The sequence below is a fragment of the Pan troglodytes genome, chromosome X, assembly GCF_028858775.2.
Source record: "Pan troglodytes isolate AG18354 chromosome X, NHGRI_mPanTro3-v2.0_pri, whole genome shotgun sequence".
NCBI classification, from domain to species: Eukaryota; Metazoa; Chordata; class Mammalia; order Primates; family Hominidae; genus Pan; species Pan troglodytes.
Genome location: NC_072421.2, coordinates 1,765,521 through 1,788,882, shown reverse-complemented (window position 1 = coordinate 1,788,882; position 23,362 = coordinate 1,765,521). Strand labels below are relative to the sequence as shown.

Here is a 23,362-nt window from a genome sequence, read left to right as displayed (position 1 = left end):
GGAGGAGGAGGAGAAGGAGGAGGAGGAGAAGGAGGAGGAGGAGAAGGAGGAGGAGAAGGAGAAGGAGGAGGAGGAGGAGAAGGAGGAGGAGGAGGAGAAGGAGGAGGAGCAGGAGAAGGAGCAGGAGGAGGAGAAAAGAAGCTACTCGGTATGATTCTACAAATGGTGGATCCATGTCGATATACTTCTATCCAAGCCCATAAGGAAGAAGAAGAAAAAGGAGGAGGAGAAGGAGGAGGAAGAAGAAGAAGGGGAAGGAGAAGAAGAAGAAAGAAGAGAAGAAGAAGGAGGAGGAGGAAGAGGAGGAAGGGGGGAGAAGGAGGAGGAAGAAGAGAAGGAGGAGGAGCTACAAACTCAACCAATTGTCAACCAGAAAATGTTTAAATTCATTTATAGCCTGGAAGCCCCCACTTTGAGTTGTCCCGCCTTTATGGACCAAACTAATGTATTTCTTTTCTTCTTCTTCTTCTTTTTTTTTTTTTTTGAGACGGAGTTTCACTCTTGTCGCCCAGGCTGTGCAGTGGTGCAGTGTCGGCTCACTGCGACCTCCGCTTCCCGGGTTCAAGCGATGCTCCTGTCTCAGCCTCCCAAGTAGCTGGGATTATAGGCGCCCGCCATTATGCCAGGCTAATTTTGCATTTTTAGTAGAGACGCTGTTTTGCCATGTTGGCCGGGCTGGGCTCGAACTCCTGACCTCAGATGATCTGCCTGCCTCAGCTTCTCAAACTGCTGGAATTACAGGCATGAACCACTGCACCCGGCCTTTGTAGCATCTTTAGTTCAAGCATCTGCACCTGGTGGGACCCATCTGTCCACCCTGAGGTTCCTGCTCCAAACCTCCTCTCTGAAAGATTGCGTCTCTCGGCTGGGCACAGTGGCTCACGCCTGTAATCCCAGCACTTTGGGAGGCCAAGGCAGGCGGATCGCCTGACGTCAGGAGTTCGGGACCAGCTTGGCTAATACGGTGAAACCTCGTCTATACTAGAAATACAAAAATTAGCCGGGTGGGGTAGTGGGCGCCTGTAATCCCAGCTACTCGGGAGGCTGAGGCAGGAGAATCGCTTGAACCCAGGAGGTGGAGGCTGCAGTGAGCCGAGATCGCGCCACTGCCCTCCAGCCTGGGTGACAGAGGGAGACTCTGTCTCAAGGAAAAGCAAACAAACAAACAAAAAAAAACGGCTGTGTCTCTCAGACCGTTCCTCTGCAAGAGGAACCTTGCTTGCTAAGAGGAAGTAAAAGCATGTAGGCCACACCTGTTTCTTCTTCTCCTGTCCCTGCCCCCCCACTCATCTGTAGCCCACATGACAGGGATGTGGCCGCTTCCCCCACTGGACTGCGGCACCCCGCTTCTTGGAGCCTGCTTCTGGGTCTTGCACGTGTTTCTGGGCACTGGACAGACTCTTCTGTGGCACCCTAGAGATGCACATTCTGTCTGGGTGGGCCTGACCTTGAGATTCAGATACAACTCCCCAGGTGGTGGTAACAGGTGTAGAACTCTTGTTCCGTGAGACTGGCCCCCTCTGCTGAGTCACTAAATGTTTGGGATATTTGTGTACTTCTCTTGCACTAGTTATTATTATTATTATTATTAATTATTATTATTATTTTGTAGACGGTCTTGCTCTGTCGCCCAGGCTGGAGTGCAATGGCACGATCTCGGCTCACTGCAACCTCCGCCTCCCAGCTTAAAGCGATCCTCCTGCCTCAGCCTCCTGAGTAGCTGGGATTACAGGCGCCTGCCACCATGCCCGGCTAATTTTTGTATTTTTAGTAGAGACGGGGTTTCACCATGTTGGCCAGGCTGGTCTCAAACTCCTGATCTCAAGTGATCCCCCTGCCTCGGCCTCCCAAAGTGATGGGATGACAGGTGTGAGCCACTGTACGTACGGCCTTCTTGGTTGACTTATTTATTTATTTTTTGGAGACGGAGTCTCACTCTGTCACCCAGGCTGGAGTACAGTGGCGCCATCTCGGCTCACTGCAACCTCTGTCTCCTAGGTTCAAGTGATTCTACTTCCTCAGCCTCCGAGTAGCTGGGACTACAGGCACGCACCAACACGCCTGGCTAATTTTTGTATTTTTAGTAGAGATGGGGTTTCACCATGTTGGCCAGGCTGGTCTCGAACTCCTGACCTCAGGTGATCCACCTGCCTCAGGCTCCCAAAGTGCTGGGATTATAGGCATGAGCCACTGCGCCTGGCCTCTGGAGTACCTAGTCTTTCACTATTTTACTTTCATAATAAACTTGCTCGCCCTGAAATTTTTTTTTTTTTTTTTGAGACTGAGTCTCATTCTGTCGCCCAGGCTGGAGTGCAGTGGTGCCATCTCGGCTCACTGCAACCTCCGTCTCCCAAGTTGAAGCAATTCTACTGCCTCAGCCTCCGAGTAGCTGGGACTACAGGCACGCACCAACATGCCTGGCTAATTTTTGTATTTTTAGTAGAGATGGGGTTTCACCATGTTGGTCAGGCTGGTCTCGAACTCCTGACCTCAGGTGATCTGCCCACCTCGACCTCCCAAAGTGCTGGGATTACAGGCATGAGCCACGGCGCCCGGCCTCTGGAGTAGCTATTCTTTCACTGTTTTACTTTTGTAATAAATTTGCTTTGGCTTTCAACTGCTGACTCACCCCGAATTTTTTTTTTTTTTTTTTTGAGATGGACTCACTCTATCGCCCAAGCTGGAGTGTAGTGGCATGATCTCCACTCACTGCAAGCATCGCCTCCCGGGTTCACGCCATTCTCTTGCCTCTGTCTCCCGAGTAGCTGAGACTACAGGCACGCACCACCACACCTGGCTAATTTTTGTATTTTTAGTAGAGATGGGGTTTCACCATGTTGGTCAGGCTGGTCTTGAACTCCTGACCTCGTGATCCGCCCGCCTCTGCCTCCCAAGGTGCTGGGATTACAGGTGTGAGCCACAGCGCCTGGCCGCCCTGAATTCTTTCTTGCGTGAGATCCAAGAACCCCCTCTTGGGGGCTGGATCCGAACCCCTTTCCTGTAACACAAGCACCCTTCGTTTATGCTTTAAGAGAACCATGAGATGGGGCAGGAAGGGGTTATAACGAGCGACTTCTAAGCTTTCTGTCATTTCTTCACCTCCTTTCCCTGTCTTCTCAGCTACTGCGTAAGCTTTATTTATTTATTTAGAGACGGAGCCTCGCTCTGTCTCCCAGGCTGGAGTGCAGTGGCGCGATCTCAGCTCACTGCAACCTCCGCCTCCTGGGTTCAAGTGGTCCTCCTGCCTCAGCCTCCCGAGTAGCTGGGATTACAGGCATGCACCACCACGCCCAGCTAATTTTTGTATTTTTAGTAGAGACAGCATTTCACCATGTTGGCCAGGATGGTCTCGATCTCCTGACCTTGTGATCCACCTGCCTCGGCCTCCCAAAAGTCTGGGATTGCAGGCGTGAGCCACCACACCTGTCTGCTACTGTGTATGCTTTCTAGGAGGCCAGGATATGCCTCCCCAGACAAGACTGTGGGAAATCAGTATATGCCACTTTAAAATACATTTCACCCCAAAATATATTTACTTGACATATTTTGAAATGGTCCTGCAAAACTGTCTGTTGGCTGGCCACAGAGGCTCACGCCTGCAATCCCAGCACTTTGAGAGGCTCAGGTGGGTGGATCACTTGAGGACAGGAGTTCAAGACCAGCCTGGACAATACGGTGAAACCCTCTCTCTACTAAAAATACAAAAACTAGCCGGGTGTGATGGCGGGCGCCTGTACTCCCAGCTACTCGCGAGGCTGAGGCAGGAGAATCACTGGAACTCGGGAGGCAGAGGTTGCCGTGAGCCAAGATCATGCCACTGCTCTCCAGCCCAGGCAACAGAGCAAGACTCCGTCTCCAAAAATTAAAAATAAATAATAAATAAATATATAAATATATAAACAAACATAAAACCAAGCTGCTGGCTGGGTGAGGTGGCTCACGGCTGTAACCCCAGTACTTCTGGAGGCTGAGGCAGGCAGATCATGTGAGGTCAGGAGTTCGAGACCAGCCTGGCCAACATAGTGAAACCCTGTGTCTACTGAAAAACAAAAACAAACAAACAAACAAACAAAATTTAGCCAGGCGTGGTGGCGTACCTCTGTAATGCCAGCTACCTGGGAGGCTGAGGCGGGAGAATTACTCCAACTCCGGAGGCAGAGGTTGCAGTGAGCTGAGATCGCTCCACTGCACTCCAGCCTGGGCGACAGAGTGAGACTCTGTCACAAAAAATAAAACAAATAAAATAAAACAGCCAGACACGGTGGCTCACGCCTGTAATCCCAGCACTTTGGGAGGCTGAGGTGAGCAGATCATGTGAGGTCACAAGTTTGAGACCAGCCTGGCCAACATGGTGAAACCCCGTCGCTACTAAAAATACAAAAATTGGCCGGGTGTGGTGGCTCACGCCTGTAATCCCAACACTTTGGGGGGCTGAGGCGGGCGGATCACGAAGTCAGGAGATCGAGACCATCCTGGCTAACACGGTGAAACCCCTTCTCTACTAAAAATACAAAAAATTAGCTGGGCGTGGTGGTGGGCGCCTGTAGTCCCAGCTACTCGGGAGGCTGAGGCAGGAGAATGGCGTGAACCCGGGAGGCGGAGGTTGCAGTGAGCCGAGATCGCGCCACTGCACTCCAGCCTAACAGACTGAGCAAGGCTTCATCTCAAAATAAATAAATAAATAAATAAAATAAAATAAAATAAAGTAAAATAAGTAAACAAACAAAAACATATAAAACCAAACTGCCGCTCAACCAGCTTGGATACGTGTTCTCAGGATCTCTTTACACTATTTTCCCTGGGCCTTCTTGCTCACTCATATTTGGCTCAGAATAAATCTCTTTAAATATTTTGCAGTGTTTGGGACGGACTGTCGCTCTGTTGCCCAGGCTGGAGTGCAGTGGCGCGATCTTGGCTTACTGCAACCTACGCCTCCTGGGTTCAAGCGATTCTCCTGCCTCGGCCTGCGGAGTAGCTGGGACTAGAGGCACCTGCCACTACACCCAGATAATTTTTGTATTTTTAGCAGAGATGGGGTTTCACCATGTTGGCCAGGCTGGTCTGGAACTCCTGACCTGATGATCCCCCCGCCTCAGCCTCCCACAGTGCTGGGATTACAGGCTTGAGCCACTGCGCCTGCCCGGCTCTTTTTTTTTTTTTTGACAGGTTCATGCGTCTCTTCTGCCTGGAGACCCTTCAGGAGGATGTGCCTTGTCACGCTGTTTCAGGAGGATGTGTACTGTCTCGGAGGGAACGTGACATGTTAAATTTGTCATAGGTCAGACAGTTCCTCATTCAGATTCTTCTGCCCTGAGTTCTCACTTCTATCCTGGTTCATCATTACGGAGCAAAACATTTCAGTTCTTTAGACTTCACTTAAAAAAAAGAAAATCCCCAACCACATTACCGACAGGCCGAAGGAAGCACGTACAGGGTTCTACGCAAACATCGCCGCTTCTCGGATCTGCTGTCTCCACGGATTTTCCTGCTGTAAACTGTGAAAGGTAAATAAGTCTCAGGACCCCAAAATCATGAAAGGTTATAGTGGAAACTGTCTTAGGCAAACCTGCCTCGCATTTTATTCGTAAATAAGGTACTACAAAGGTTTTAAAAATTACATACTGGGGCTGGGCGCCATGGCTCACGCCTATAATCCCAGCACTTTGGGAGGCCAAGGCTGGTGGATCACCTGAGGCCAGGAGTTTGAGACCAGCCTGGCCAACGTGGAGAAACCCTTTCTCTGCTAAAAATACAAAAATTAGTTGGGCATGGTAGTGCATGCCTGTAATCGCAGCTACTCAGGAGGCTGAGGCAGTAGAATTGCTTGAACCTGGGAGGCGGAAGTTGCAGTGAGCTGAGATCGTGCCATTGCACTCCAGCCTGGGTGACAGAGAGAGACTCCATCTCAAAAAACAACACAAAACAAAACAAAAAAAGAACTACATATCTCCCTCACAATCTGGCCACAAGGAAATCCTTGGAGACAAAGGACAAACAGATTTCAAAGTCTGATTGTTTCCTCTCCCCTACCTTTTTTTTTTTTTTACTAAGAGTTTCGCTCTGTTGCCCAGGCTGGAGTGTAGTGGCGTGATCTCCACTCACTGCAACCTCCGCCTGGGAGATTTAACCGATTCTCCTGCCTCAGCCTCCTGAGTAGCTGGGATTACAGGCACCCACCACCACACCACACCTGGCTAATTTTTGTATTTTCAGTAGAGACGGGGTTCCACTATGTTGGCCAGGCTGGTCTCGAACTCCTGACCTCAGGTGATCCACCTGACTCGGACTCCTGAAGAGCTGGAATTACAGGGGTGAGCCACTGCGCCTAGCTCCTCTGCCCTATTGTTCATGTAAAAATGCAGATTTAGGGCTGGGCGCGGTGGCTCATGCCTGTCATTCCAGCACTTTGGGAGGCCGAGATGGGCAGATCACGAGGTCAGGAGATCGAGACCATCCTGGCTAACAGGGTGAAACCCCGTCTCTACTAAAAATACAAAAAAATTAGCTGGGCATGGTGGTGGGCGCCTGTAGTCCCAGCTACTCAGGAGGTTGAGGCAGGAGAATAGCTTGAACCCAGGAGGCGGAGGTTGCAGTGAGCCAAGATCGCACGACTGCACTCCAGCCTGGGCAACAGAGCGAGACTCTGTCTCAAAAAAAAAAAAAAAAAAAAAAAAATGCAGATTTACTGAGCCAGGCTAAACTGTGTATTCTGTGGAAAACTGATCAAGGACTCGAATGAAACCTTTTGTCACTTAGGGCCTTACCGGACATCATCAATGCATATCTTACACGTATTGATTGATGTCTCATATATCCCTAAAATGTATAAAAGCGGCCGGGTGCAGTGGCTCATGCCTGTCATCCCAGCACTTTGGGAGGCCGAGGCAGGTGGATCACTTGAGGCCAGGAGTTCGAGAACAGCCTGGCCAACATGGTGAAACCCTGTCTCTACTGAAAATACAAAAATTAGCCGGGCACGGTGGCAGGTGACTGTAATCTCAGCTACTCGGGAGGTTGAGGCAGGAGAATCGCTTGAACCTGGGTGACGGAGGTTGCAGTGAGCCGAGATCACAGCACTGCACTCCAGCCTTGGCTACAGAACGAGACTGTCTCCAAAAAAAAAAAAAAAAAAAAAAAATACAAAAATGAGCTGCGTGTGGTGGTCCATGCCTGTAATCCCAGTGACTCAGGAGGCTGAGGCAGGAGAATCGTTTGAACCCGGGAGGCAGAGGTTGCAGTGAGAGTGAGCCGAAGATCGCACCACTGCACTCCAGCCTGGGTGACAGAGCAAGACTGGATCTCAAAAAAGAAAAAAAAAAAAAAAAAAAAAAAGGCCGGGCACAGTGGCTCACGCCTGTCATCCCAGCACTTTGGGAGGCCGAGGCAGGTGGATCACTTAAGGTCAGAAGTTGAAGAACAGCCTGGCCAAGATGGTGAAACCCCGTCTCTACTAAAAATAGAAAAATTAGCTGGGCGTGGTGGTGAGCGCCTGTAATCCCAGTGACTCGAGAGCCTGAGGCAGGAGAATCATTTGAACCTGGGAGGCAGAGGTTGCAGTGAGAGTGAGCTGAGATGGCACCCCTGCACTCCAGCCTGGGTGACAGAGCAAGACTGGATCTCAAAAAAAAAAAAAAAAGAAAAAAAAAAAGGCCGGACGCAGTAGCTCAAGCCCGTCATCCCAGCACTTTGGGAGGCCGAGGCAGGTGGATCATTTAAGGCCAGGAGTTCGAGACCATCCTGGCCAACATGGTGAAACGCCGTCTCTACTAAAAATACAAAAATTAGCTGGGCGCATTAGTGGGTGCCTATAATCCCAGCTACTCGGAAGGCTGAGGCAGGAGAATCGCTTGAACACGGGAGGCGGAGGTTACAGTGATAGTGAGCTGAGATTGCACCATTGCACTGCAGCCTGGGTGACAGAACAAGACTGGATCCCCAGCTCCCTCCCCCCCCCCCCAAAAAATGTATGAAAGCAAATTGTGCCCTGTGTATCCACAGCACCTGTCATCGCGATTTCCTGAGGCTCTGTCATGGGCAGGCGTCCTTAACCTCGGCAAAATGAACTTTCTAAATGGACTGAGACCTGTCTCAGATACCTCTTTTTTGGTTTACAGGACATTTTGCACTCACGGAAAATTATGCAACATCTTTGCGTTTTGTCTGTACCGCTTATACTTTTTTCTCTTCTTCTTTTTTGTGTTTATAGAATGAGTTTTCTTTCCCCTTTCTGGAAATTTTCGGCTGATCCTAAAATAGAGGCCGCCAAGCTTCCTTCTCAGATTCAAAGCAAGAATGATGGAGAGTGAGGGAAATCATGATATTTTACCCCAACACAGGGCTCCGTGGTATAACAAGGATTTTTAATGAAAAACCCTTTCATGCCGGGCGCGGTGACTCACGCCTGTCATCCCAGCACTTTGGGAGGCCGAGGAGGGCAGATCATGAGGTCAGGAGATCGAGACCATCCTGGCAAACACAGTGAAACCCCATCTCTACTAAAAAAAAAAAAAAAAATACAAAAAAAAAAAAATTAGCTGGGCGTGGTGGCGGGCGCCTGTAGTCCCAGCTACTCAGGAGACTGAGGCAGGAGAATCACTTGAACCTGGGAAGCAGAGGCTGCAGTGAGCCAAGATTATGCCCCTGTACTCCAGCCGGGAGCAGTGGTTCACGCCTATAATCCCAGCACTTTGGGAGGCCGAGGCGGTTGGATCACCTGAGGTCAGGAGTTCAAGACCAGCCTGGCCATCACAGTGAAACCCCATCTCTACTAAAAAAAAAACAAAAAAGTAAAAACAGTTATCTGGGCACGATGGCTCATGCATATTATGCCAGCTATTTGGAAGGCTGAGGAGGCAGGAGAATCGCTTGAACCTAGAAGACGGAGGTTGCAGGGAGCCAAGATTGCACCACTGCACTCCAGCCTTGGAAACAGAATGAGACCATCTTAACAGAAAAAAAAAAATACAGCTAAGAAACATATTTTGGGGCAACATATGTTGTTTTTTTCTCTGTCTTGTAACGTTTGCCAGAGTCAGGTTGGAAAGTAAGTCACGATATACCGGGTTCAATAAATCCCATTTGATGAGAATTTATGGTTTGTAGGGCTTGCCTCCTCAGACCTCTTAGATAGGAATTTGGGCAAGATGAAAAAAGTCAGAGGCCCGGTGTGGTGGCTGGTGCCTATAATCCCAGCACTTTGGGAGGCTGAGGCGTGTGGATCACTTGAGGTCAGGAGTTTGAGACCAGCCTGGCCAACCTGGTGAAATGTTGTCTCTACTAAAAACACAAAAATTACTCAGGCAGTAGTGGTACGTGCCTGTAATCTCAGCTACTTGGGAGGCTGAGGCAGGAGAATTGCTTGACCTTGGGAGGCAGAGGCTGTGGTGAGCTGAGATTGTGCCACTCCGGTCTGGGTGACAGAGTGAGACTCCATCTAAAAAAAAAAAGAAAAAAGAAAGAAAAAAAAAAAAAGAAAAAGAAGAAGCTAGGTGCAGTGGCTCATGCGTATAATCCCAGCACTTTGGGAGGCCGAGGCGGTTGGATCACCTGAGGTCAGGAGTTCAAGACCAGCCTGGCCAACATGGTGAAACCCCATCTCTACTAAAAATACAAAGAAAATTAGCAGGGCATGGTGGCAGGTGCCTGTAGTCCCAGCTACTCAGGAGGCTGAGGTGGGAGAATCGCTTGAACCCAGGAGGTGGAGGTTGCAGTAAGCTGAGATCGCACCACTGCGCTCCAGCCTGGGCGGCAGAGTGAGATGCCGTCTCAAAAAAATAAAATAAAATAAAATAAAAAAGAATAAAGAAAAAAATCAGAGTTCAGTCCCCAGTAGAAATTATATATTGCTCCTCAATAGAATTCCTCTTTCCCCCCAACCCTATAACCTTTTTTTTTTGTACCAGGATGCAATTCCCTATCCTTTCTGTAGTCTCAATGTGGTGTACTAGCTTCTGAACCTTATTGTGGGGTGGAGTCCTCATTCTGAAGAATCTGGTGTATGCACATTCTATCAATGTGTAAATCTGGCTGGGTACAGTGGTTCACGCCTCTAATCCTAGCACACTGGGAGGCCGAGGGAGGCGGATCACCTGAGGTCAGGTGTTCGAGACCAGCCTGACCAATATGGAACAACCCTGTCTCTACTAAAAATAGAAAAATTAGCCAGGCATGGCAGCACACGCCTGTAATCCCAGCTACTGGAGAGGCTGAGGCAGGAGAATCAGTTGAACCTGGAAGGTGGAGGTTGCAGTGAGCCGAGATCATGCCACTGCACTCCAGCCTCGGTGACAGAGCGACACTCCGTCTCAAAAAAAAAAAAAGAAAAATAAAGTGCATGTCTTTTCTCTTATTAATCAATCTGCCTCATGTCTGTCATCTACAGCAAACCTATAGGGGACCAAGAGCTTTCAGCCCTCGAGAAGAGTTTCTCGAGTTTAAACCAAAAATCTAAAGAGTGAAATCCGGCCGGGTTCGGTGGTTCATGTCTGTAATCCCAGCCCTTTAGGAGGCCAAGGTGAGCGGATCATTTGAAGTCAGGAGTTCCAGACCAGCCTGGCCAACATGGTGAAACACCATCCCTACTAAAAATACAAAAATTAGCTGGGTGTGGTGGTGGGCGCCTGTAATCCCAGCTACTCAGGAGGCTGAGGCAGGAGAATCACTTGAACCCGGGAGGCGGAGGTTACAGTGAGCCGAGATCGCGCCACTGCACTCCAGCCTGGGCGACAGAGCAAGACGCTGTCTCCAAAAAAATAAATAAATAAATACAAAAATTAGCTGGGCATGGTGGCACGTGCCTGTAATCCCAGCTACTTGGGAGGCTGAGGCAGGAGAATCGCTTGAACCCAGGAGGCGGAGGTTGCCGTGAGCAGAGATCGCGCCACTGCCCTCCAGCCTGGGCGACAGCACGAGACTCTGTCTCAACAAAAAGAGTGAAATGTGATTTCGCACACCTATAAAACGTGCAACAAGCTGTCCAAATCCAGACTCTTAGTACCCCAATCTGGGTGGTAACTTAAGATGCCTCATTTCTGTCTTTTTTAAAATTTGTAATAACTTAATCTTTTTTGTATACACGAGGGACGGGGGAATCTTACGATGTTGCCCGGGCTGGTCTGGAATTGCTGTGGCCTCAAGCAATCCTCAGTCACCTCAGCCTTCCAAAATATTGGGATTACGGGCGTGCGCCACCACGCCCAGCCTTAAATGTTCCATTTATTTATTTATTTATTTTGAGACGGAGTCTCACTCTGTCACCCAGGCTGGAGTGCAGTGGTGCGATCTCAGCTCACTGCAACCTCCGCCTCCCGGGTTCATGCGATTCTCCTGCCTCAGCCTCCCAAGTAGCTGGGATTACAGGCGCCCGCCACCACGCCCCGGCTAATTTTGGGTATTTTTAGTAGAGATGGGGTTTCTCCATGTTGGCCAGGCTGGTCTCGAACTCCTGACCTTAGGTGATCCGCCCACCTCGGCCTCCCAAAGTCCTGGGATTACACCACGCCTGGCTTAGAGGGACTCCATCTTGAATAGGGGCTGGGAACAAGGAGGCTGGGACAGGCTGGGCAGCATTCCCTGGAGGTCAGACATTCCCAACGACGCAAGATATGTGAACAGATCGATACTGTTTACTAGACAGACCCAGGACTGAACAGACACAGAAACCTCCTGATGTGTTGATATCTTCAGAACAAAAGCTTTCCTAGTGTGAGAATCCGTTTTGCTTTAAAAATGATAATATTGGGCCAGGCGCGGTGGCCCACACCTGTCATCCCACCACTTTGGGAGGCTGAGGCAGGAAGACAGATTGAGTCTAGGAGTTCAAGACCAGCCCGGGAAACACAGTGAAACCCTCGTCCCTACAAAAATACAAATATTTGCCAGGAATGGTGGCATTTGCCTTTGACCCAGCTACTGGGGAGGCAGAGATGGGAGGATTGCTTGAGCCCAGGAATTCAAGACAGCAGTCAGCTGTGATTGCACCACTGCCCTCCAGCCTGGGTGACACAGCCAGATGATCTCAAAATAATAATAATAATAAAAAATATATAATATGTATATATACAATATTGATTACTGCAAAAGATAGTCATGACAAAGATGAATCCTTTATCAGACACCCTTGTAGTGGAGCATCTCTCCCCACGATTTTTTTCTTTTAGTTATCTTTTTTTGGGGACAGAGTTTTGCTCTTGTTGCCCAGGCTGGAGTGCAATGGTGCGATCTGGGCTCACTGCAACCTCCACCTCCCAGGTTCAAGCGATTCTTCTGCCTCAGCCTCCCGAGTAGCTGGGATTACAGGCACACACTGCCACACCTAGCTAATTTTTTCTATTTTTAATAAAGGTGTGGTTTTGCCATGTTGGCCAAGCTGATCTCGAACTCCTGAGCTCAGGTGATCCGCCCGCCTCAGCCTCCAAAAGTGTTGGGATTACAGGCATGAGCCACCGTGCCCGGCCCCCCTTTACTATCTTAATAAGCTTGCTTTCAGTTTGCAATGTGAACTTGCCTCCAGTTCTTTCTTGGGCAAGATCCCAGAACCCTTTCTTGAAGTCTGGATCAGGACCCCTTTCTAGTAACTACTAACACCATCACACTCCCTCCCCCTTTCAGCTGTGTGTTCATCTCTTTTCCTCTCTTTTTTTTTTTTTTGAGATAGAGTCTCGCTCTTGTTGCCTAGGCTGGAGTGCAGTGGTGCAATCTCAGCTCACTGCAAGCTCTGCCTCCCGGGTTCAAAGGATTCTCCTGCCTCAGCCTCCTGAGTAGATGGGATTACAGGTGCCCACCACCACGCCCGGCTAATTTTGTATTTTTAGTAGAGACGGGGTTTCTCCATGTTGGCCAGGCTGGTCTCGAACTCCTGACCTCAGATGATCTGCCCGCCTCGGTCTGCCAAAGTGCTGGGATGACAGGCGTGAGCCACCGCGCCCGGCCGCGTTCATCTCTCGAAACGGCTTCCGGATGCCACAGATAGCTATGAATTCACGTAATAATTCCGTGCTAGATACTACACCCCAACGCCCTGTAGCTTAGCAATGTACAGCCAATCATTAATCAATTGTTTTTTTCTGTAAACCGACGAGAATTCCCAGCAAACAGCTTCACAGAAGCCCCTCCCTGTCCTGCAACAACACCTCCCTCTTTTTATTTTATTTTTTTAATTTTGCCTTTAAAAACCTGCATATAACAAAGGCAGAAGACAACTCATATGCAAGGTTCCTTGGCTCTCAGTCTTCTGGGCCGCTGTCCCCACTTCGGCTCGAGTCAACGTTTGAAATCTTATGTTACAGTTCAGGCTCTTTCTTTTCTATCGACAGACACAGCAGAAACATGTACCCGGGTGACTCGACATGCTCAAAGACCCCAGAAGGAAAGAACTTAGCTTACCCCCACGGCATCCGCTTCCTCTCCTTCCACCTGCCTTTCTTCTCTCGGAGACTCCCGCTTCTCAGCAGCTCCTTTCAGAGTTCCTCTGTGTCATCATAGCCTCCCTGCCCCTCCCTCCCCAGCTTCCTCATTTCATAGGATTGGGAAACCTGTAACTGCTCCGTGAGTTCATTGGCTCCTGACCTCAGCTCCAAAGACCGGCCCGTGGAACAGCTCAAGTGTGAGTCCCACACACATCTACACACACACACCTGCACACACGTATGTCTGCACACATATCTGCACACGGAGACCTGCACACGCACACATCCCCACACGCCTGCACACACGTGTACACACACTCCTGCACACATGCTTGCACGCGCGTGCATGTTTGCACACACATCTGCACACACAGACCTGCACACACATATCCCCACACACCTGCACACAGTGCGCACGGGTGTACACACAGCTACACACACATCTGCACACACACCTGCACAGACATGCATGTCTGCACACACAACTGCACACACAGACCTGCACACACACATCCCCACACACCTGCACACAGTGCACATGGGCATACACACAGCTACACACACATCTGCACAAACAAGCACACTGGCACAGTCCTGCACACACACCTGCACACACATACATGTCTGCACACACATCTGCACACACAGACCTGCACACTCACACATCCCCAATCTCCTGCACGCACACGCATGTCTGCACACACAGACGTGCACACACATCCCCACACACCTGCACACAATGCACATGTGCATACACACAACTACACACACATCTGCACACACACCTGCACACACATCTGTACACACACACCTCCATACACATGCATGTCTGCACACACAGACCTGCACACACACATCCCCACACACCTGCACACAATGCACATGTGCATACACACAACTACACACACATCTGCACACACACCTGCACACACATCTGTACACACACACACCTCCATACACATGCATGTCTGCACACACAGACCTGCACACACACATCCCCACACACCTGCACACAATGCACATGTGCATACACACAACTACACACACATCTGCACACACACATGCACACACACCTACACGCACGTCTGTACACACACACACCTCCATACACATGCATGTCTGCATACACAGACCTGCACACACACATCCCCACACACCTGCACACAGTGTACCTATCCATACACACAACTACACACACATCTGCACATGCCTCTGCACAAACAAGCATATTGGCACACACACACCTGCACACACACTTGCACACACACAAATACAGATGCCTTTTGTGCTGTCTACAAAATCATAAGAAACACCAAGCAGGCCAGGGGCAGTGGCTCACTAAAAAAAAAAAAAAAATACAAAAATTAGCCGGGCGTGGTGGCGAGTGCCTGTAATCCCAGCTACTCAGGAGGCTGAGGCAGGAGAATCCCTTGAACCCAGGAGATGGAGGTTGCAGTGAGCTGAGATGGTGCCATTGCCCTCCAGCCGGGGCAACAAGAGCAAAACTCCGTCTCAAAAAAAAGAACCAAACAGACTGGACATGTGTTACGATACAAACAGTTGGCGCCTAAACAAAGCATAGGGCGTCATGCACATGCAATGGAAAACACCTGGATAGCAACATCAGCAAAGGTGAAAGATGGCTGACCAGGCTGCACCTCTACCGTCTTAGCCTCCCCATTCCTGCAGGAGCTGTCTAAGTCCATTCATGTTGCTGTAAACGAATACCTGAGGTTGGGTAATTGATAAAGAAGAAATCATCGGCTGGGCGCGGTGGCTCACGCCTGTAATCCCAGCACTTTGGGAGACCGAGGCAGGCGGATCATGAGGTCAAGAGATCAAGACCAGCCTGGCCAACATGGTGAAACCCCATCTCTACTAAAAACACAAAAATTAGCTGGGCATGGTGGCGTGCACCTGTAGTCCCAGCTACTTGGGAAGCTGAGGCAGGAGAATCAATTGAACCCAGGAGGTGGAGCTTGCAGTGAGCCGAGATGGTGCCACTGCACTCCAGCCCGGCGACAGAGCGAGACTGTGTCTCAAAAAAAAAAAAGATTATAAATCATGCTGCTATAAAGACACATGCACACATATGTTTATAATGGCACTATTCACAATAGCAAAGACTTGGAACCAACCTAAATGTCCAACAACGATAGACTGGATTAAGAAAATGTGGCACATATACACCATGGAATCCTATGCAGCCATAAAAAATGATGAGTTCATGTCCTTTGTAGGGACAGGGTTGAAGCTGGAAACCATCATTCTGAGCAAACTATCGCAAGGACAAAAAACCAAACACCGCATGTTCTCACTCATAGGTGGGAATTGAACCATGAGAACACATGGACACAGAGTGGGGAATATCACACACTGGGTACTGTTGTGGGGTGGGGAGAGAGGGGGAGGGATAGCATTAGGAGATATACCTAATGTTAAATGACGAGTTAATGGGTGCAGCACACCAGCATGGCACATGTATACATATGTAACAAAGCTGCATGTTGTGCACACGTACCCTAGAACTTAAAGTATAATAATAATAAAATAAAATAAAAAAAGGTAAAAAAAAAAAGAGATTATTTATTCGGCTCATAGTGGTTCTCCAGGTTGTCCAGGAAGCGTGGTGTTTGGACCTGCTTGTGGTGAGGACGTCACGCTGCTTCCAGTCATGACAGAAAGTGAAGGGAAGACATTGTGTGTGGAGAGACCACATGGGCAGAAAGGAAGCAAGAGAGAGGAGGGGAGGTGCCAGGGTCTTTTCAACAACCAGCTCTCCAGGAAACTGAGAATGAGAACTCACTCATGACTATGGGGGCAGGACCAAGCCATTCATACGGGATTCACCCACATGGTTTAAACATCTCCCACCAGGCCCCACCTACCACACAGGGGGTCAAATTTCAACATGAAACCTGGCAGGACCAAACAAACCGTACCCAAACTGTAGCATGCTGCCTCTCTCCAGAATTGATGTAGAGAAGGTTATCTTCCCAAGAGCTCAAGCAGGTGGCTCACGAAGGCTGCTGGAACTGGCCACCATGGTGGATCTTCTTGTGAATGGCTCATACTTTGTTGCTGACATCGATGTAGAGAAATTTAACTTTCCAAGAGTTCAACCAGATGGCTTACCAAGGCCCAAACTGCAAACTATAGTGGGTCTGCTTGTCAATGGCTCATACCCTGTTTCTGACTTTCACCATTCATGTAGAGAAGTTTGTCTTTCCAAGAGCCAAATCAGATGACTCACCAAGGCTGCTGGAAGTGGGCACAATAATGGGCCTTTTTGTCTTTAATGAGTCATGCCCTGTTGTTGACATCAATGTAAAGAAGTTTATCTTCCCAAGAATTCAACCAGATGGTTCACCCAGGCTGCTGGAACTGGGCATTATGGTGGATCTTTTTGTCAAAGGCTCATATCTTCTTGTTGACATTGATGTAGAGAAGTTTATCTTCCCAAGAGCTCAACCAGATGGCTCACCCAGGCTGCTGGAACTGGCACCACGGTGCATCTTCTTGTCAAAGGCCCATATCTTCCTTTTGACATTGATGTAGAGAAGTTTATCTTCCCAAGAGCTCAACCAGACGGTTCACCAAGGCTGCTGGAACTGGCACTGTTATACTTCTTCTTGTCAATGGCTCACACCTTGTTTCTGAGTTTCATCATCAATGTGGAGAACTTTAAATTCCCAAGAGTTCAACCAGATGGCTGACCAGATGCACAACGCGATATAATGGCTCGTATCTCACGGCTCACTCCGCGCTTAGGGCCAGATCCATTCAATTGTATATCAGACCCTCACAAAGCACCTTAAGCATTTTTCTTTTCTTTTCTTTTTAGATGGAGTTTTGCACTCTCTCCCAGGCTGGAGTGCAATGGTGCAATCTCGGCTCACTGCAATCTCCGCCTCCCGGGTTCATGCGATTCTCCTACCTCAGCCTCCCGAGTAGCTGGGATTACAGGCACCCGCCACCACACCTGGCTAAGTTTTTGTATTTTTAGTAGAGACGGGGTTTCACCATGTTAGCCAGGCTGGTCTCTATCTCCTGACCTTGTGATCCGCCTGCCTCGGCCTCCCAAAGTGCTAGGATTACAGGCATGAGCCACTGCACCCTGGCCTGAAGTGAGTTTTTCTTGTTGTTTTCTGTTCCTGGATGGGATGGCAGAACTGGTTGAGCCAGATGGCCAGTCTAGGTGGTGTCAGCTTATCCGCCAAATGCAGGCTCTGCAAAACATCTCAAGCATCGATCTTAGTTTTACAACAGTGACATACTCCTGCAGGAGCCCTAAACTGTAATTTCTAATTTTGTAGCTAATTTGTGAGTCCTCTGAAGGCAGACTGGACCTTAGCTCTTAGGGAAAGGGGCTGTTTTCCATTTTGTTTCAGAATTACACCACGAACTGAATTTCTTCTCTCTTTTTTTTTTTTTTTTAAATTTTGAGAAGGAGTCTCGCTCTGTCGCCCAGGCTGGAGTGCAGTGGCGCGATCTCGGCTCACTGCAAGCTCCACCTCCTGGGTTCACGCCATTCTCCCGCCTCAGCCTCCCGAGTAGCTGGGACTGCAGGCGCCCGCCACCACACCCAGCTAATTTTTTCTATTTTTAGTAGAGACGGGGTTTCACCGTGTTAGCCAGGCTGGTCTCGATCTCCTGACCTCGTGATCCGCCCGTCTCGGCCTCCCAAAGTGCTGGGATTACAGGTATGAGCCACCTCGCCCGGCCTGAATTTCTTCTCAAAGTTAGTTCGGCCTACGCCCAGGGAATAACAAGGACAGCTTCAACGTTCGAAGCAAGACAGAGTCAGTTAGGTCTGGCCTCTTTCCCCCTCATAATTTCCTCAGTTAGCATTTTGCAAAGGCGGTTTTAGCCGCAAGCGCTGGGTTCTGTAGGGAACCAGGAATAGGAAGCTGCTGCCCCTACATGCGTGTGAACCCGGCAAATCTGAGACAGGACTCAGTGAATTTAGAAAGTTGATTTTGCCAAGGTTGGGAGCTTGTCACGGGACAATGATGTCTCACCCAACCAGCATGTATCCAGCATGAACGTCGAATAACTGAGACAGGTCTCAGTCAGTTTAGGAAGTTGTTTAGCCAGAGCTAAGGATGTAGAGCCGTGACAGGTGCATAAGGGGCTCAGAGCACAGTGCGATTTGTTTTTTGTTTGTTTCTTTGTTTGCTTTGAGATGGAGTTTCACTGTTGTGGCCCAGGCTGGAGTGCAATGGTGCAATCTCGGCTCACTGCAACCTCCGCCTCCCGGGTTCACGCGATTCTCCTACCTCAGCCTCCTGAGTAGCTGGGATTACACGTGTGCGCCACCATGCCCGGCTAATTTTGTATTTTTAATAGAGACGGGGTTTCTCCATGTTGGTCAGGCTGGTCTCGAACTCCTGACCTCAGGCGATCTGCTCGCCTGGGCCTCCCAAAGTGCTGGGATTACAGGCGAGTCACCGCATCCGGCCTCACAGTTGGGTTTTATACATTCTAGGGATACATAAGAAATCAATTAACATAAGCAAGATGGGCCAGGGGCAGTGGCTCACACCCCTGACCTCAGGTGATCCGCCCCTGTCTGCCTCCCAAATGGCTGCATTCTTTTGAGTTTCTGATTAGCCTCTCTAAAGGAGGCAATTAGATATGCATCTATCTCAGTGAGCAGAGACGTCACTTTGAATACAATGAGAGGGAGAGGCTCTAAGCAGTTCCCAGCGGGGCCCAGAGATTTATTTTTCTTTCTTCTCGCCCAGGCTGGAGTGCAGTGGTGCGATCTGGGCTCACTGCAAGCTCCACCTCCTGGGTTCACACCATTCTCCTGCCTCAGCCTCCCGAGTAGCTGGGACTACAGGCGCCCGCCACCACGCCCGGCTAATTTTTTGTATTTTTAGTAGAGACGGGGTTTCACCGTGTTAGCCAGGATGGTCTCGATCTCCTGACCTCGTGATCCGCCCGCCTCGGCCTCCCAAAGTGCTGGGATGACAGGCATGAGCCACCGTGCCAGGCGATTTATTTTTCTTTCACAAGGGACATCAGCTTTCCTGGAAGGGGCTAGAAGCAGGTGAAGGAGGAGATGGGTTGGGGAGGAGGTGGGGTAGGGGAGCAGGGGAGCTGGGGAGAAAGTTGAGTTGGGGGAATGCAGAGATAACAAATAAAAGTTCTCGGCTGGCCACGGTGGCTCACGCCTGTCATCCCAGCACTTTGGGAGGTGGAGGCGGGAGGATCACCTGAGGTCAGAGGAGTTAGAGACCAGCATGGCCAACATAGTGAAACCCTGTCTCTACTAAAAATAGAAAAATTAGCCGGGCATGGTGGCAGACGCCTGTCATCCCAGCTATTCAGGGGGCTGAGGCAGGAGAATTGCTTGAACCCGGGAGACAGAGGTTGCAGTGAGCCGAGATCGCGCCATTGCACTCCAGCCTGGGGGACAGGAGCGAGAGACTTTGTCTCAAAAAAAAAAAAAAAGAAAGAAAGAAAAGAAAAGAGAAAAGAAAAGAAAAGAAAAAAAAGAAATAGAAGCTCTGCTCTCAGGGGAATGGGATTAAGGGGCAAGGAGAGGGGCTCAGCTTCCCCAGGGAGAAACCATTCAGCTGAGGGGAGGGGTCTGCAGAGCACCTGCCCTCTGTCGGGTTGGGAGCATTCATGATGCTGCCAGAGAGCTTCTCATTCAGGCTGTTCTTTGTTCTCTACGTGACAGAAAGCGCCCCTCACAGGGGTCTCCCTGGGGCACCGTGATCAGAATGATCCTGTCCAGATAACTCCTTCCCAACTGGAAATTCTCCATGACAAAAAGCTCATGCTTCTGGGCCGGGCTCGCTGGCTCACGCCTGTAATCCCAGCACTTTGGGAGGTTGAGGCGGGCAGATCACGAGGTCAGGAGTTCAAGACCAGCCTGGCCAACATGGTGAAACACCATCTCTTACTAAACACACCAAAGAAATATTAGCTGGGCGTGATGGCGGGCGCCTGTAATCCCAGCTACTCGGGAGGCTGAGGCAGGCGAATCACCTGAACCCAGGAGGTGGAGGTTGCAGTGAGCTGAGTTCATGCCACTGCACTCCAGCCTGGACGACAAGAGTGAAACTCCATCTCAAAACATAAAACAAAACAAAACAAAACAAAAACAATCTCTTGCTGACCGGGCTCATTGACTCACGCCTGTAATCCCAGCACTTTGGGAGGCCGAGACAGGTGGATCAGTTGAGGTCAGGAGCTCGAGACCAGCCTGGCCAACATGGGGAAACACCATCTCTACTAAAAATATCAAAAAAAGGCCGCGTGCAATGGCTTACCCTGTCATCCCAGCACTTTGGGAGACCAAGGGGAGCGGATCACCTGAGGTCAGGAGTTCGAGACCAGCCTGACCCACAGGGAGAAACCCCGTCCCTACTAAAAATACAAAAATCAGCCGGGTGTGGTGGCGGGCACCTGTAATCCCAGCTACTCGGGAGGCTGGGGCAGGAGAATCGCTTGAACCCAGGAGGCGGAGGTTGCAGTGAGCCGAGATCGTGCCACTGCACTCCAGCCTGGGCAACAACAGCGAAACTTCGTCTCAAAAAAACAACAAACCCCCAAAAAATTAGTCAGGCGTGGTGGCGGGCGCCTGTAATCCCAGCTACTCGGGAGGCTGAGGCAGGGGAATCGCTTGAACCCGGGAGTGGAGGTTGCAGTGAGCTGAGATCATGCCATTACACTCCAGCCTGGGTGAGGAGAGTGAAACTCCGTCTCAAAACATAAAACAAAAAAAAAAACAACAAAAATCTCTTGCTCACTGGGCTCATTGACTCACGCCTGTAATCCCAGCACTTTGGGAGGCCGAGAGGGTTGGATCACTTGAGGTCAGGAGTTCAAGACCAGGCTGGCCAACATGGTGAAACCGTGTCTCAAATAAAAATACAAAAACAAAAAAGAAAAATTAGCCGGGCGTGGGGGCAGGCACCTGTACTCCTAGAAACTCAGGAGGCTGGGGCAGGAGAGTCTCTTGAACCTGGGAGGCAGAGGTTGCAGTGAGCCGAGATTGTGCCACTGCATTGCAGCCTGGGCAACAAGAGTGAAACTCCATCTGAAAACATAAAAACAAAACAAAAGAAAAACCTGTTTCTGACCGGGCGCAGTGGCTCACGCCCGTAATCCCAGCACTTTGGGAGGCCGAGACGGGTGGATCACTTGAGGTCAGGAGTTCGAGACCAGGCTGGCCAACATGGCAAAACCCTGTCTCTACTAAAAATACAGAAACAAAAAAAAGAAAGAAAAATTAGCCAGGCGTGGTGGCAGGCACCTGTACTCCCAGAAACTCGGGACGCTGAGGCAGGAGAATCTCTTGAACCTGGGAGGCGGAGGTTGCAGTGAGTCGAGATCGTGCCACTGCACTCCAGCCTGGGTGACAAGAGTGAAACTCCGTCTCATAACAAAAACCAAAAACCAAAAAACCCTCATTCCTCTGGAGCCCACAGACCTTCCAGAACCAAAATCCCATGGCCCAGAGGGGTCGGTTTCTACTTCTCTAGGACCGAGGATTACCTGGAAGCTGTGAGCTGCAGGATTTCATATCTCCCTTGTCTGGCAGTTTATCCTAAAGGTTAGCGGCTGAGAGAAAGGTTCTGAGAACAGATGAGAAACAGGCTTTCCAAGAAACGGAGACTGGGTTTCCCGCTCTGCATGCTCTTCTGCCCACAGAAAGAATTCCCCACGTCTTATTATTCTCCCAGGTTTGGGCCAAAAACTCCGAAACTGATGTCCTTTTCAGAGGCTACTTATTAGCTACCGGTTTTTTTTGTTTTGTTTTGTTTTTTGAGACGGACTCTCGCTCTGTTGCCCAGGCTGGAGTGCAATGGTGCAATGTCGGCTCACTGCAACCTCCGCCTCCCGGGTTCAAGCGATTCTCCTGCCTCAGCCTCCCAAGTAGCTGGGATCACAGGCACCTGCCATCACGCCTAATATTTTTTTTTTTTGTATTTTTAGTAGAGATGGGGCGGCAGCGGGGGTGGTCTCACCGTGTTAGCCAGGCTGGTCTCGAACTCCGGACCTCAGGTGATCCGCCTGCCTCTGCCTCCCAAAGTGCTGGGATTACAGGCATGAGCCGCTGTGCCGGCCTGTTTTGTGAATCTTATGATCTTGGTTTTCACGTGAATGCTGCTCAGCTGTGCCTGAATTCTAAAGGCAGGAGGCTGTAATGAGGCATGTCCGGCTCCACTTTCCATGACGGCCTGAACTAGACTTTCAGGTTAACTTTTTTTTTTTGAGACAGAGTCTCACTCTGTCACCCAGGCTGGAGTGCAGTGGCGCGATCTTGGCTCACTGCAAGCTCTGCCTCCTGGGTTCACTCCATTCTCCTGCCTCAGCCTCTTGAGTAGCCGTGATTACAGGCACCTGCCCCCATGCCCACCTAATTTTTTGTATTTTTAGTAGTGACAGGGTTTGACTATACTGGCCAGGCTGGTCTTGATCTCTTGACCTCAGGTGATCCTCCCGCCTCGGCCTCCCAAAGTGCTGGGATTACAGGCGTGAGCCACCGCGCCCGGCCTTAACTTTCAAATGTCCTTAGCTGAGGGAAGGGATCCATTCAGATGGTTGAGCAAGCATTCAAATTTTATTTGTGGTTTACATTAGTGATAACAGGAGCCTGTGGAGATGCTATAAACCTCTGTTTTTTCTCTTCTTTTCTCTTGTTTTTTTTTTTTTTTTTTTGAGACAGGGTCTCACTCTGTCCCCCAGGATGGAGTACAGTGGTGTGGTCTCAACACACTGCAATCTCTGCTTCCGGATTCAAGTGATTCTCATACCTCAGCCTCCTAAGTAGCTGGGATTACAGGCATGCAGCACCATGCCCAGCTAATTTTTGTATTTTTAGTAGAGACGGGGTTGCACCCTGTTGGCCAGGCTGGTCTCGAACTCCTACCTCATGTGATCCGCCTGTCTTGGCCTCGCAAAGTGCTGGGATGACCGGCTGGGATCAAGGTGTC

General features: G+C 49.9%; 1 protein-coding gene across 12 annotated transcripts in view; it reads right to left on the bottom strand.

Moving 5' to 3' along the window:
- LOC746936 (colony stimulating factor 2 receptor subunit alpha) overlaps positions 1–17,465 on the bottom strand; it is a 67,457-nt gene extending 49,992 nt beyond the window's left edge. For 3 of the 12 annotated variants that reach the window (XR_002941314.2, XM_063804668.1, XM_063804666.1), the window contains exons 1-2: positions 13,384–13,487; positions 5,408–5,495 (exon numbers count right to left, since the gene is read on the bottom strand). The gene's annotated coding sequence lies outside the window, so the exon portion shown is untranslated. Of the gene's footprint in view, positions 1–5,407; positions 5,496–13,383; positions 13,488–16,348 lie in introns of those variants that run through there. The other 9 variants (XM_063804670.1, XM_063804667.1, XM_063804669.1 and 6 more) reach the window with 8 other exon arrangements.
- Between the last annotated feature and the right edge of the window lie 5,897 nt (positions 17,466–23,362).